Below are 12,625 nucleotides of genomic sequence, written 5' to 3'. Positions count from 1 at the left end.
GTCCCTGTGCTTGCAAGCCCAGAGTTAGCAGAGTTTGCAGAGGGTGACCTATAAGCCAGCCAGTCAACTTGCAGATTGCCTTATTAGGCAGGCTGTGGAGGCTGGCGTCTGGGGACAGGCTGGCAGAGCCTGTGGCAGTGAGCTTGAGTCCTGCACGAAGCTGGAGGGCCCGAACCCTGGAGACGCGGCCTAGTACTGCTCGGTTAATTATAGTGCTCTGCGACTGCAGGAACACGCGCTCTCTTTGGCAGGCATACTTTATGGTATGGCTGGAAAACAGGTTTGTAGGGGGAGGTGGCTTCCAGAAGGATGGACTGGCATAGCTCATTTTCCTAGGACTTTACGTACTGTGTAGCCGGCACTGCCCAGTCCTGTAGCAGGACTTATTCTACCGAGTTTGGACTTGACCAGGAAATGTTTAATGTTTTCCTTTTAATCCAAGATGTTTTGCAGACTCTTAGAATCTTGTTCATGTTGTACAATAAAGTCTTTTGAAGGGTGAGGTCTTATGTGTGGTAGGGAGGAAACGTCACCAGGCAGTAAGGTGGTGTAGTGGCAAGAGCAGGGTCCTAGGACCCAGGGGACCACCCGTGCTCTAGGGCCAAGTGGCCGTGGATGAGTCAGTTCCAGCGCCGCTGTGAAGTGTAGGGTTAGACTGAATGGGCTCTTGAATCACCTCCTCATCGTACGTTTCTCTTTTCCACCGCATCACCGGTTCTCCCCGCTCCGTCTTCTGTTCTCCAGTAAGGAGTTCAGAGAGCGTCCAGTAGCCGCCGCTGAGCATCCGGGGGAACCGCCTGCCTGATGGAACCTGTGAGGCTGAATCTGCCTTTTCTCTTTGGAGTTTTATCCAAAACTTGATGCAGTAGCTAGAAATTGGGAAAGACGACACTTTTCTATACTGAAATTTTAGGTTCTTGAAATATCATCTCCGGTTCTTGAAATACAATCAGTTATGGCTCACGAACCAAAGCTGCCCGTGCGGCAAATGAACGCACAGAGGAGTCTGTCCTAATGACGCGGCAGGCGGCCACGCTCAGGAGCGTTCCAGTCCGTGTCTCTCGGCCAAGTGGCTTTTCGTGCGTGGAGCGGAGGCGCCGGACAGCCCTCCGGGAGGACAGCAAGAACTGCAGTTTGTAACCGCCGACTGCTCCGCACCTGCGCTGAAGGTGGCCTCTCCCTCCAGAAGTCTTGTAGTAGCCGAGCTCCCGGCTGTTTCATGGGAACAGGGCCAGCCCCGACTGCTGGAGTCACACTGAGCATATGTGCGTGGACTGTCACTGCGGCTGGGAGACGACATCAGGGTGCTGCTGGCGCTGTTTGCTGGTGTCTGTGTTGACCACGGAGCCGCGTCCTTGCTGTCTTCTTTCCATGGCTCACATCAGCTTCTTGTTCAGGGAAGGGGAAATTCACTTGTTCCCTCCTGTCAAAGAAATACTGTTTGTTTGTTTTCGTTTTCAAATATCTGTTTCTATCTCTGTTGACTACTTAGCTGACTGGCTGCCCCAGGGCAGGGGCTGTGACTCTGGTTTTCTTAACACGCCAGCCTTTGCTCCGTACCGGAGGGGACGCCTTAGCTCGCTGTTGAGTCCACTAGGACTTTAGAAGCCCCCTGATATGTGATACAAAGCTTGTTGGGCCAGAAGAGAAATTGTTGAACTTCCAATTTTAAAGGGAAAAAGATGAAATGTGTCCAGTACTGGAAGGAGCAGAGAAGACCCTAGCGGGCACATTTTCCTTAGGTGTTACAAAGATCTCAGGAGACGGCAGGGCTTCTCGATAGACCGTAAACTCAGAGTCCCCGAATTAGAAGCTATGGCGTGGAAATTGCCAAGACTTGCTTGAAATTTTTACATCTTACGTATCTTGAGTAAGTTAGAATTCTAACAGGTGAGCAATTGAGTTTTCCAATTTGATTTAAATGTATGTATATAGCTTTAATGATAAAAGATTATTGGGTTAGGGCTAATCACTTTTTTGGTTAAAAAAATGTTTTGCCTTTTTAAGGGGACAAAAATTACTTAATCACAGACTCATGGATTATACTGTTACAATCAGTGATGTTTAATTCCTTAATTACTACAATAAGTGAACAGCTACAATGGAGCAGTAATAAACATTTCACTCCAAATGAGTATGAATGTAAAAAAATTACACGATAATTTACATTTGTCTACACCACCACAGTTTAAAGACTCATTTTACATGCACTGTCTACGTTGAAATGCTTCCCCTCATTGGACTGCTGTTTTGAAATCCGGAAGAGGAAGGAGATGCCCGATGTTCTCTCTCCTAGGAAGGAGACCCTCACCGCGATCCTACAGTGGTTGTGTCAGCTCGGCTTGGGCTGTCTCTCACTGTCCCCGGGAAGCCCTCTAGCAGCCGCTCAGCGGGTCCTGTGCACGGGAAGGGAGGGTTCTGGAGGTGACCGCATGTGCACCGAGGGGATGGGACGGGATGGGCCAGACGTGTGCAGGAGGAGAGGCTTCGATGTCTGTTAGACGCCGGCTGAGCATCTGCGTGGAAAGGACGTGCGGATGAGGGCAAACACCAGCCTGCGATTCGCACCTGCTCTCAGCACTGAAATCCCGGTAACTTACGTCCTGGGCCATCGCTGTGTTTCACTGGCTGCGGTGGCAGAGACGCGATGGCTGGATGGTCGTGTCTGATAACGGCACCGAGGCCCAGCTAGTGCTGTTGCCTGCCAGGGGGCCAGGTTGTGACCCAGGGAGGGGTCCCGATAGTGAGTTTATGTGTAATGTGTGTGTATATGTATGCACATGCGCGCGCACGCGCGCACAAACACACACACACACACACACACACACACACACACATATAAAGTTGGCTGTTACGTGCTTTTTCATTTCACTGTCTAGTTAGCAGTTGAAGCGGTGAGAAGCACACGGGACACGCATCAGGACATAGCTGGATTAGTGCACCTCTGTCCCTAACAAAGTGTTCCCTCGCTACCTAAAGACCATTTCATCCTGGCGTCTGGGTGTCACAGGGTCTGCAATTCCTGTCTCTACTCGGGCTTTGGTGGTGGCTCTGATGTTTCCTCAAGGCGGTCCAGGGCCTCCCCTCCCACCTTCACTCCGAATGGTCTGGTCTTGTAAGCCCAAGCCTCCTTTCGGCATCGTTCCCATCCACCCCCGTGCTGTGGCGCCTCTTCTTCCTGGCACGTCAGCCCTTCCCTCACCATTCACCTGCTGCCGTCCCTTCTTCCACCACCAAGCTCTCTGGTCACCTTCTTCAGGAAGCCTGCCTTCCTCATGCTCATCCCACCTAACTCTATCTTCCTGCTTCTTCCAGGACTTGATATCATGAATGGCTTGTGCTAGTGGTTCTGAACTTTGGAGCCTATCATAGTTTCCTCAGCCAGGGGACCTGCACTTTCAACAAGCACCCATGTGACCCTGAGGGCCACCCAAGTTTGACAGTTTGCCTCGCAGCAGGAATTGCACTTCCTTGTTAGTGTAAACATGTCTTGAGTCACTCTGACAGTGCAGAACATGGCTCCAGGTGTTCCTGTCGCGGGCTTCCCCTGCCAGCCGTGCTCCGAGCACGCGGTCTGCTGTACCAGTGCTTACTGAACACGGAAACAGTCGTCACGGACACGTGAAATCTCAGTGACGCCCCTCTCCCCGATCAGCACGTGTCCTGGAAACCTGTTCTGAGCCCGAGTTAGGTCCTGGGTAACAGCCAGTGTGACCTGTGACGAGCATGGGTGACACGGGATGGCAGCTGTCCTTGGCTTTTCACAGGGATGATTATTGTTGGGGTCGCCATTGTTGCCATTTTATTGAGATCCCCATCTGAGGACAGGGAGGCCCAGAAATTACTTTTTGCAGTGCTCTTTCCTTCAAATCGCTCAAGTACAGCTCTAGAGCAGCTACGATCTGTCAGGCGTCACCAGTCATTTTATACATTCACTCGTCTGCCATCTGGACGTTCAGACTCATAAGAGGTTCTCCCACCTGGTGATTCCGTTTCCTTGCTTTCTGTTCGTGGGAAGACTGTCCCACGGTGAGCCCGGGGTGACTGCAGCTGGCGGAGGCCGCCCCGCCCTCCCCGGATGGCTGTGCCGGTGTCGCCCCTTCCTGGCGCAGGTTTCTCGGAGCGAGGGGAGGCTCGGCCCTGCGGTCCTGAAGGCGTGCCGCCGCACCTGCCATGCCCGGGACACGGCTGCCGGCACGACGCGGTGAACACCAGGTTCGTGTCTGTTCATCGGATCTTGTTTACGATCCCTCTGCCGGGCGGGCGCTGCCAGCGAGTCAGAACTGTTTTCGGCGTCGGCCTGACTTGCAGGCCACATGCCGTCGGCATCGACATTCGGTCCAGTGCCATCCCCGGTGCTCAGCCCGTGCCAGGTGCCTGCATTTTGTGTGAGCTCGTCTTTGACCTTCAGTGTACACTTTACTTTATGTTGTGCTGAAATATACATCACGTAAAATTTACCATTTCACCAGGTCGGCGGCTCTAAGCGCGTCCGCGTTGCGCGGCCCTCGGCACCGTCCATCTCCGGAGCTTTCTCATCACTCCGAACTGAGACTCCGTGCCCGTTAAACAACCACTCCTCGCTCTCCTCTCCCCAGCCCCAGCAGCCACTAGTCTGCTCTCTGTCTTTGAATTTGTCTGTTCTAGGAGCCTCACGTAGGTGGGACGATACGGTATTTGTCCTTTGGTGACTAGCTTATGTCACTTAGCGTGATGTCCTCAAGGTTCATCTATGTCACGGTGTGTGTCAGAATTTCCTTGCTTTTTAAGGCTGAATGATATCCCACTGTGTGTTTATTTCAGTGTCATTTTAAACGTAGAACTGACCTTGGCCTTTTTTCCGACCGTCGCCGACCGTCCTCTCTTCCTCTGACGCACCTTGATTTTTCTCCCCAAGAGTCATTAGCTGTAGATTCAGAAGCAGCCAGAAGTGAAAGTGATCAGAGATAATTTTCCCTACAAATGTTAGCATTACTCATTTGAACACTTATTTTAAAGACATTGATAAGTCTTTTAGGGGATTGTAATACACCTTTTCTTTAAAAAAAAAAAAATTCTTAGGTATATATGGAAAGGCTGGCAAGGTTTTCTTTCAGTGCATCTGATTTAAAAAAAAGCTGTGAGTTGTAATATTTCTTATTGTAAGTACTTTTGCCTTTTCATCTCTGCACACGTGGCCTGTTTTAAATTACCTTATGTCGTGATGTAACGCAAAGTTTTATTTGCAGACTTGTCCAAGATATTACTGCTAACCAGAATTCACAGAGCATTTCACGGTGCACACAGGAGGAGAATTAGACTGAAATAAGCAATCTGGAATGTCTGAACAGCCAGCATGTGATAACAGGGCAGTGAAAAGAGGGCTTCCCACTTGGGGGATTACCTCATGTCAGGCAGTTCTGCCTCAGATTAAGGGTCTGCACACATAAATAAAATCCATCAAAGTAAATGAGAATACCATTTATGGCTGTTTCTGGCATACAAAATACTCCTTTACTTAGGCTATAAAAATATATCATTCACTTTGGCGTTTCAGTCCGGCCATCGTCCTTAGTAGCTCATAGTAGATTTCATTAAAATCATTTCCGTGGCACGTCTCAATTTTAGAGATGTGTGGGTAACTCACAACAGTGTGTGTTCAGACAACTGTGAGTTGTAATTTCACACCACTCTGTGTTGCCCACTTCAATTCCAGCTCATTTTCCTGTAGACTGGGCGTGCTTTAATGGACATTTGATGACCGCAAAGGGACACGACGTGGCATCATACAGACCTCAGCCCAAATCTCTTTTCAGTATGTATTTAACAGTTCCTTGCGTGGAGTAAACAGTGCGCTCCAGTTTTCGAAGTGCCTTCACGTGCATTCTCTCATTTCATCCTGACCTCCCCTTCATATTTGCCTCTTGGATTTGATTTTGGCTGGCCGGGGAATGGCTGTTTTGCCTTTAGAGATATATTTTAAGTGGCCAATCTAGGCTTGAACGCTTATCCCGGGTCGCGCCCTGTGAGTGTTCTCATCGGCAAACGGAGATAGTCGTGGGGTCTCCCCGGCAGGCTCTGAGAGGACTGAGAGTTTAATGCCCCAGAGCACCCAGCATGGGGACCGTCCCCGGCCACCAGTCAGTAAAGGTCGCAGGCATCAGCCTCATCTTCACATCACCCGCGGCTGTGGCAGAAAATGACTGTCGCCAGTTGGGGTGCTCAGCTACCTTCCTTTTCCTTGGCTTTGCTCCCATTTTCTCCCATAGGAGGATGCCCCCAAAGGACAGTTGTCACTCCTGTTGCCGGGGTCCATGAGTGTTGTCAGCCAGAACAACTGACAGAGGACGGGCTCCTCAAATAGCCTCCCTGTCATCTGAGCAGCAGCTGCGAGCTGCCCTGCACGGTCCCTGAGAGTGTAACTCCACGGTCCTTTGTCATCTAACACCGTGTCTTTCGTGTCTTTTGACCTTGGCAGTTTGGGAGATGATGCTTCTGACTCATAGCAACATTGTCGGCAGTTGGATTGCAAGAATCGTCTTCCCCGTTTTTACACGATGTCCCAGCACACCGGTCACATTTTCTTCCTGTTTCCCCCTGCACGCAAACATGTATGTTCCAGGTCATCGCTTCACATTCCAGGGGAGGCAAGAAGACTATTTAGTAGCAGGAGTCTCAAAGTCCTACTTTTCCTTTACGCCACGTATTTAAGACGTGGAGGTGGCTGAGAACGGGCGGGACTTCAGGAGGGACCGCATTGCTGCCTGCTTGCTCGAGTCATCCATTCCTCCAGCGCACAGCCAAGCACTGGGCGAGAAACGCACCCAGAAGTGTGTCCCAGGTCTGTCCCCCGAGTTTTTATAATCCTTTAGCTTGGACACAGTGCAGGTTTTGAGCAGGAGAAGTTTGGTAATAGAGAACCTCTGAGCAAGAAGAAAATGTATAAAAAGGCGTTAGCAGGTGAACCCAGTGTGGGCAGGTGGGGAGAGCTGATCCAGGTCCCTCCGTGTGCCCATGGCCATGGTGTCAAGTTTGAGAAATGCTGTATTGTGGGTTCTCGCGGATTTTGGTGGTTGTCTAAGTGCACTCCTCAATTTATAGCCAGGAAAATGCATCTGCTGGGAGAAACGAGCAGGCTGCTGCTGTGCCATGGGTCCGTGCGCAGTTCACGCACAGCCAGGATTTCCCGTGTTCTTAGCCTAAGCCTAAGCCTCGGGGATTTTAAGAGGTCCTATTTCCTTCCTCTTCATTTGTATTTAATTATTTTGGTAATTATAGGAGTAAATCGTGCTCATTGTGGATACTTTGGAAAATAGAGAAGGAAACATAGGAACCGAGTCATCTGAGTTGTGAGGAAATCAATGTTTTCATCTATTTACTGTCTTCCTGATTAGGTATGTGTGTGCGTATGTCTAATATAACCTTAAAGATTTTCCAAATCACTAACTGAGTTTCCAAGCTGGTTTGCTTGTGTAATTTATTTGCCTAGTCTTCTATACTTCCCTCTGTGTCGACTATTTCCAGTTTTATTTACAAGCAAAACCATGGTAAACATCCTTGTGTTCATTCATCATTTCCTTCCAGAAGCAGAATTGCTGAGTCATCGTTTCCTGCACACCCGGAGTTGATAGTCACAACTTGTCCCTCTTCTGTAAGGTGGGAACATTGGGAAGGGAAGGAAGAATCATAGAGAAATCGGTTGCTTCCTTTTGGAGACAACACCCACCCCCAACCAGGGACACTGACTTTCTGTCTTTGCCTTAGGGCTTCAGCAAGGCCATGGTTACTCATGTCTGGGGTCGGCCCTGGTTTTGAGGAACGTCTATGGGGCCAAAACTAGACCTGGATATCATGTGAGGTTTATGAAAAGCCACCTGCAGCTGCTCTGAGCTCCCCCTCTGGGATTGGGCTGTGTTACTCTTTACCGGTTAAGCCAACGTAGGCTGCAGAGCTGGAAGACCCTATTACCTCAATCCAAGACGAGCTTACAGCAGTGGCCCCTGTTATCTTGCGTCCAGGCTGATCAGGAATGTGGGAATTGTCCTGGAGAGAGTCAGACGATGTGAACCTTGAGGGAGTCATCTAACATTTTGCTAAATGGAGACCCGGTGATCAGAAAGACCCCTATGGCCCCAGTCTTCCCAGGGTCCAAGGTTTTGGATTTACCGAGGCCTGTTTCGCTTGTTCCAATGATACCCCTTTGGGGTGTCAGCATCTCAGTGGCCTATTCATAGATCCTTCTTGGTCTTCCCGGTCTCTTTTAGCCAGCACCCATGTACCATGACATGACATGACATGTACCATGACATGGCATGATGTGTACGTGGCCATGCTATGACAGTGACCTCCCTCTGCCCCAGGCACAGATTCCTGCCTTTTCTAGTGAAGCATTTTTGCATCGCCCATCCACAGACAACTACATCATTTGCTTTTATTTTTATTTCTTTACAATGTAAAGATTAAAACCTAAAAAATATCCAGTAAAATATTTTACTTCTGTGAAGCATGGGGCCTGAATATTGAGGACTGTGGTGCTTTGAAATGGAAACGATTAGTGTTTCTTAGGGGGCACAGTGGCAGAGAACGGTGTGGATGCCCCTCATCCGTGCGGAGCTGGGGCTGGGGGTTGTGTTGGGGAGGGAATGCGCCGCCATCAGAGCATTCGCTTAAAATGTCCTCTCCCCAAAATTTAATAACGTCGCCGTCACCACTTGGAATTTCCTCTGCAGGTAAATAAGACATGTTAACCTACAGAATGATGTGAGAAATTGTTTGATCGTTCTGTGTTAATAGCTCCCCTGTGTGAATGAGCTAGCCTAAAATGGTAATAACTAATAATAATAATTATTATCATTGGAGAGTAAATGAAAAATTTTCATGGATACTTTCTGTTGGTATAAAATGTAGATTTTCCTTCACAGGCTTATTTGGCTTCCTATGGCTGGGATACTTACATAGAAGATTAAATTTTATATCCATAATTTCATTAAAAATTTTGTGCTTTTTCCTTTTAACAATGGAGTCATATTTAGATCAGTTTCTTTGTATCGTAATTGATAGGTGAGGCAAATAATTCTATTAATGGTAAGAGTTCGTTACCAACTTAAAGGGAATATCCAAATTTTTTTTTATTCTCCACTGGAATTTCATTTTGAAAATTTAAGATAGACTTATTCCTTAATAATAATTCAAAAGAAACATTTAGATACTTCTAGGATAATTATAATTTAGTATTCTGTAGGAAGAGCAGTTTTCGGGAGCATGCGTGGTGATGAGCAAGGGACACTGTGTTTTATTAACTGTCCAGTTCTTTATAGGGGATTGTTGTCAACACATACGTTACTTCGTCTTTGTTTCCAGAATCAGTTGCTTCCACTGTTTCCTCCCCCTTTCTCTCCTCTTTCCAACACTCTTTATTCCTTTTTGTTCCTAATTATCTGTGACCTTACGATAAAGTTTCCACCACGGTTATCCACAGTACTTGCATTGTTCCTTGTTGAGTTTTTAACTACCCTATTCACCAATTTTATAAAAGTTAATCAGAAATTTAGAGAAAAATGCGAAATGCTACCGCCAACCCATGGAGTAGCCAGTGTCGATATACCTTGTGTTTACGTGCCTTAATGACTGTGGCATATAATTCTTCAGTTTCACCGTAAGTGTGTCTGTCTTTTGGAAATCTGTCCAAGTTGATCTGATTTGAGGGCAGGATGTGAAATCCATGCAGTCATTTCAGAATGTGCTCCCCAGCCTTTGGAAAAGAATACGTCGTGATTTCCTGTGGTGGTTCAGCAGACATTCACTGTAGGCCTACTGTGCGCCAGATACAGTATTCAGGACTGAAGATACAAAGACAAACTCGGGGCCCTGCCTGGCGGGGGTGGGGAGGGAGTGAGAGCTGAGTCAGGTCTGGATCCCGGCTCCCGGGACCCTCTGTGCCATCAGCAGCCAGTTGTCTGCCCAGGAGCCAGTGCTTGTGTAGCCCTGTTTCCTTCACCTGGCAATGAGACCATTCTCCCTTGGTTCTCTTTAATGTTCCATTGAATCGTAACATTGTCAGTCTGTAACTATTGCAAATTTTTCTTGGAATCACCTTATCGCCGCTTGGGCCCACCAGCTACACCTTGTGGCTGCAGGTAAACAAGTGACATTCAGATATTCAGGTAGGCAAAACTTCACAACCCCTGTCTCAGATTAAAATTTTTGAACCTCTGGTAATATCTACCCTTTCTTTTCCCACAATCACACTCGTATGTTGTTCATAAATCCTAAGTGTGGGTTTTGCTCCCCATTAGGTGAAATATTTCATTTAACTTTGCCAAAGCCAAACTTGGAGCAGCCTAGGAATAGTTAGGCAGCTTCTCCCCAGTACACAAGAGTCTCTTCGTAGGGGTGTGTGTGTGTGTGTGTGTGTGTGTGTGTGTGTATGTGTTTAGGGAAAAGAGGAGTTGTTTTTGACTCCTCCGAGGATGGCGAGGTTGCTTCCAAAGCACGTGCTGCGACTCGGCCCTGGCTTTGCAGGGCATCAGTGCCTCGTCACTAGACTCCAGTCTGTTGCAGCATCCCTGGGCCTGATTTCTGCTTGTAATCTGATTACGGGTCTGAGCTGCTCCAGCCTGCAGCCTCCTGCTTGCTCTCACCATACACTCAAGGACACAAGTGCCTGGTCGCTCTAGCCTGCACTGTGAAAAATCTCAACCTAATTTTGCTTAGTCCAGCCGAAGGTCCTTGCCGGTTGAGAATTAGCTGTAGAGCAGGTTCTGTGCCTCAGCCTTCTGTGTGCAACCATGTTCAGAAGCCCAGGCTTTTCCAGCTATTTGGGAGCTTTCAAATTCTCTGAGAAACAAGGTAAGGCAAGAAAAATATCAAATGCACTTATGTATGGATTTTATAGGATAATGAATGTCATGGAATCCTACATTTTCCCCTGCATTATTCCTGTGTCCAGTTAGGTATATACTCTTCTCAAAGGACATTTCAGATATCTAACTGAATTTATAAATGAGCTTATCTTGTGATTGCTGATAATGTGAATTTTTTTCCCCTAGTAAGTTAGTTACTGCTAAATCACTAAAGCCTTTATGTAGGAAAAAGTGCAAATTAAATTGGAATGCCCAGACTTTGAATCAAATTCTAGATATGCTGTACTTTAGCTAAAATATTTTTCTAAACCAAATGCTGTATCTACTAAATTATTTCAGTAGGCAGTGGTTGAGTGAGTGTCTTTTTATTAACTCTTCATGTGAAACAGTTTGGAATAAGATACTGTCTTTTTAGTGGATTTCTTCCAGCACACAAGAAAATTATGCTTTCAGTTTAACTACAGAAGTGGTATTGCGTGTTCAGTTTGCTGGTTGAACAAAAATGAAATGCTGATTTTTTTTGAATCTCATATTTGAATCTCAGCTATTATATATCAAAAATATTTTCTACCTCAAATGCACTATTAGGAAGTTATTTGAACAATTCAGAACTCAGATTTAGGAATTTTCTTCTACAATATTTGATAGCTTTTGGAATTGAGTTTTCTGTCTTTAAATACATAGCAAGATATTAGTATAATTAGGAGAAAAGCCTGGATGTGTAATTGGTATCATACCTTTCATTTTATTATATTTCTCTGGTTGGCCAGGTTTCCAAATTCCAGGATTGAGGATGTATTTTGATGGATGATGAAGTGTCAGAATCTGGTACATTTTGTACCTCTTTTTCCCCAGGCTTCTGCTCTTAAATATTGTACAGTAAAAGGCACTTCCTTAGGGGAAGAAGTATCTGTAAGTGGTCTACTTGTGGTTTTCCTAGTGGACAAATGGTTACTATGCCAAAAACTATAAAACAAGATTACTTGCCATTAAACTGATTATAAATTTTGTCTGTGCCTGGTTTTGATTAACCCGTTCACTCAGGATGTGTGTTTTTCCTGTATGGAATTGTTACCAGCTGTCTTTACAAAATATATATCTTGTCTTCAAAAATAAATAAAAGGTTATTTTGATGTGTTGTTATTATTTAGATTTTAATGAAAGCAACGAGGACACAGCTGAGGTGTCCTTTGATTTTAAGATCACTCTCTGCCTTTTTAAAGCAGCTCAGACATCTCAGGCAAATTACTGTCAACGTTCCTGTTTACCTTCACCAAAATTGCTTAATTATTTTCTCTTTTTTTTCTGAGTATTATTATTATTATTCTGTTATTCAGTATTTAATTGCTTTGAGTTATTCTTATTGCCATAACATTTAAAGGATAGCATTGAACTGTATCAGAATTTTTTTTTCTTTCTTTTTAACTCATGGAGTATGTTGGCTACTTTTCAGAGGAGTAAAAAAAAATTGCCTATGTAAAGGAAGTTTGAAGAATGTTTTTCTCATTGGATATTTTTTAACTTACCATGAAACTATTTCAATGTTACATTATCTCTTTTCCCTTAGATCTCAACAAGAAAAACTTAAGCTTCATTGGATTTCCACCTCAAAGAAAAGTTCCAAGGTAAAGTGGCCTTTGCTCAAGAAATCTTAAGTTTTAAAGATTTATAGTGGCTTTTGAAAGTATTCTCTTAAATTCCTAATTCATTAGTTTAAATGTTTGGCAATATGTTTTCTCCCAGAGTTTGATTTATTAAAATATATGAAGCAAAAGATTCTTTTT

Source organism: Propithecus coquereli, unplaced genomic scaffold (assembly GCF_000956105.1).
Source record: "Propithecus coquereli isolate 6110/MARCELLA unplaced genomic scaffold, Pcoq_1.0 Scaffold45, whole genome shotgun sequence".
Taxonomy (NCBI): domain Eukaryota; kingdom Metazoa; phylum Chordata; class Mammalia; order Primates; family Indriidae; genus Propithecus; species Propithecus coquereli.
Note: the sequence above shows the minus strand (reverse complement) of the source record.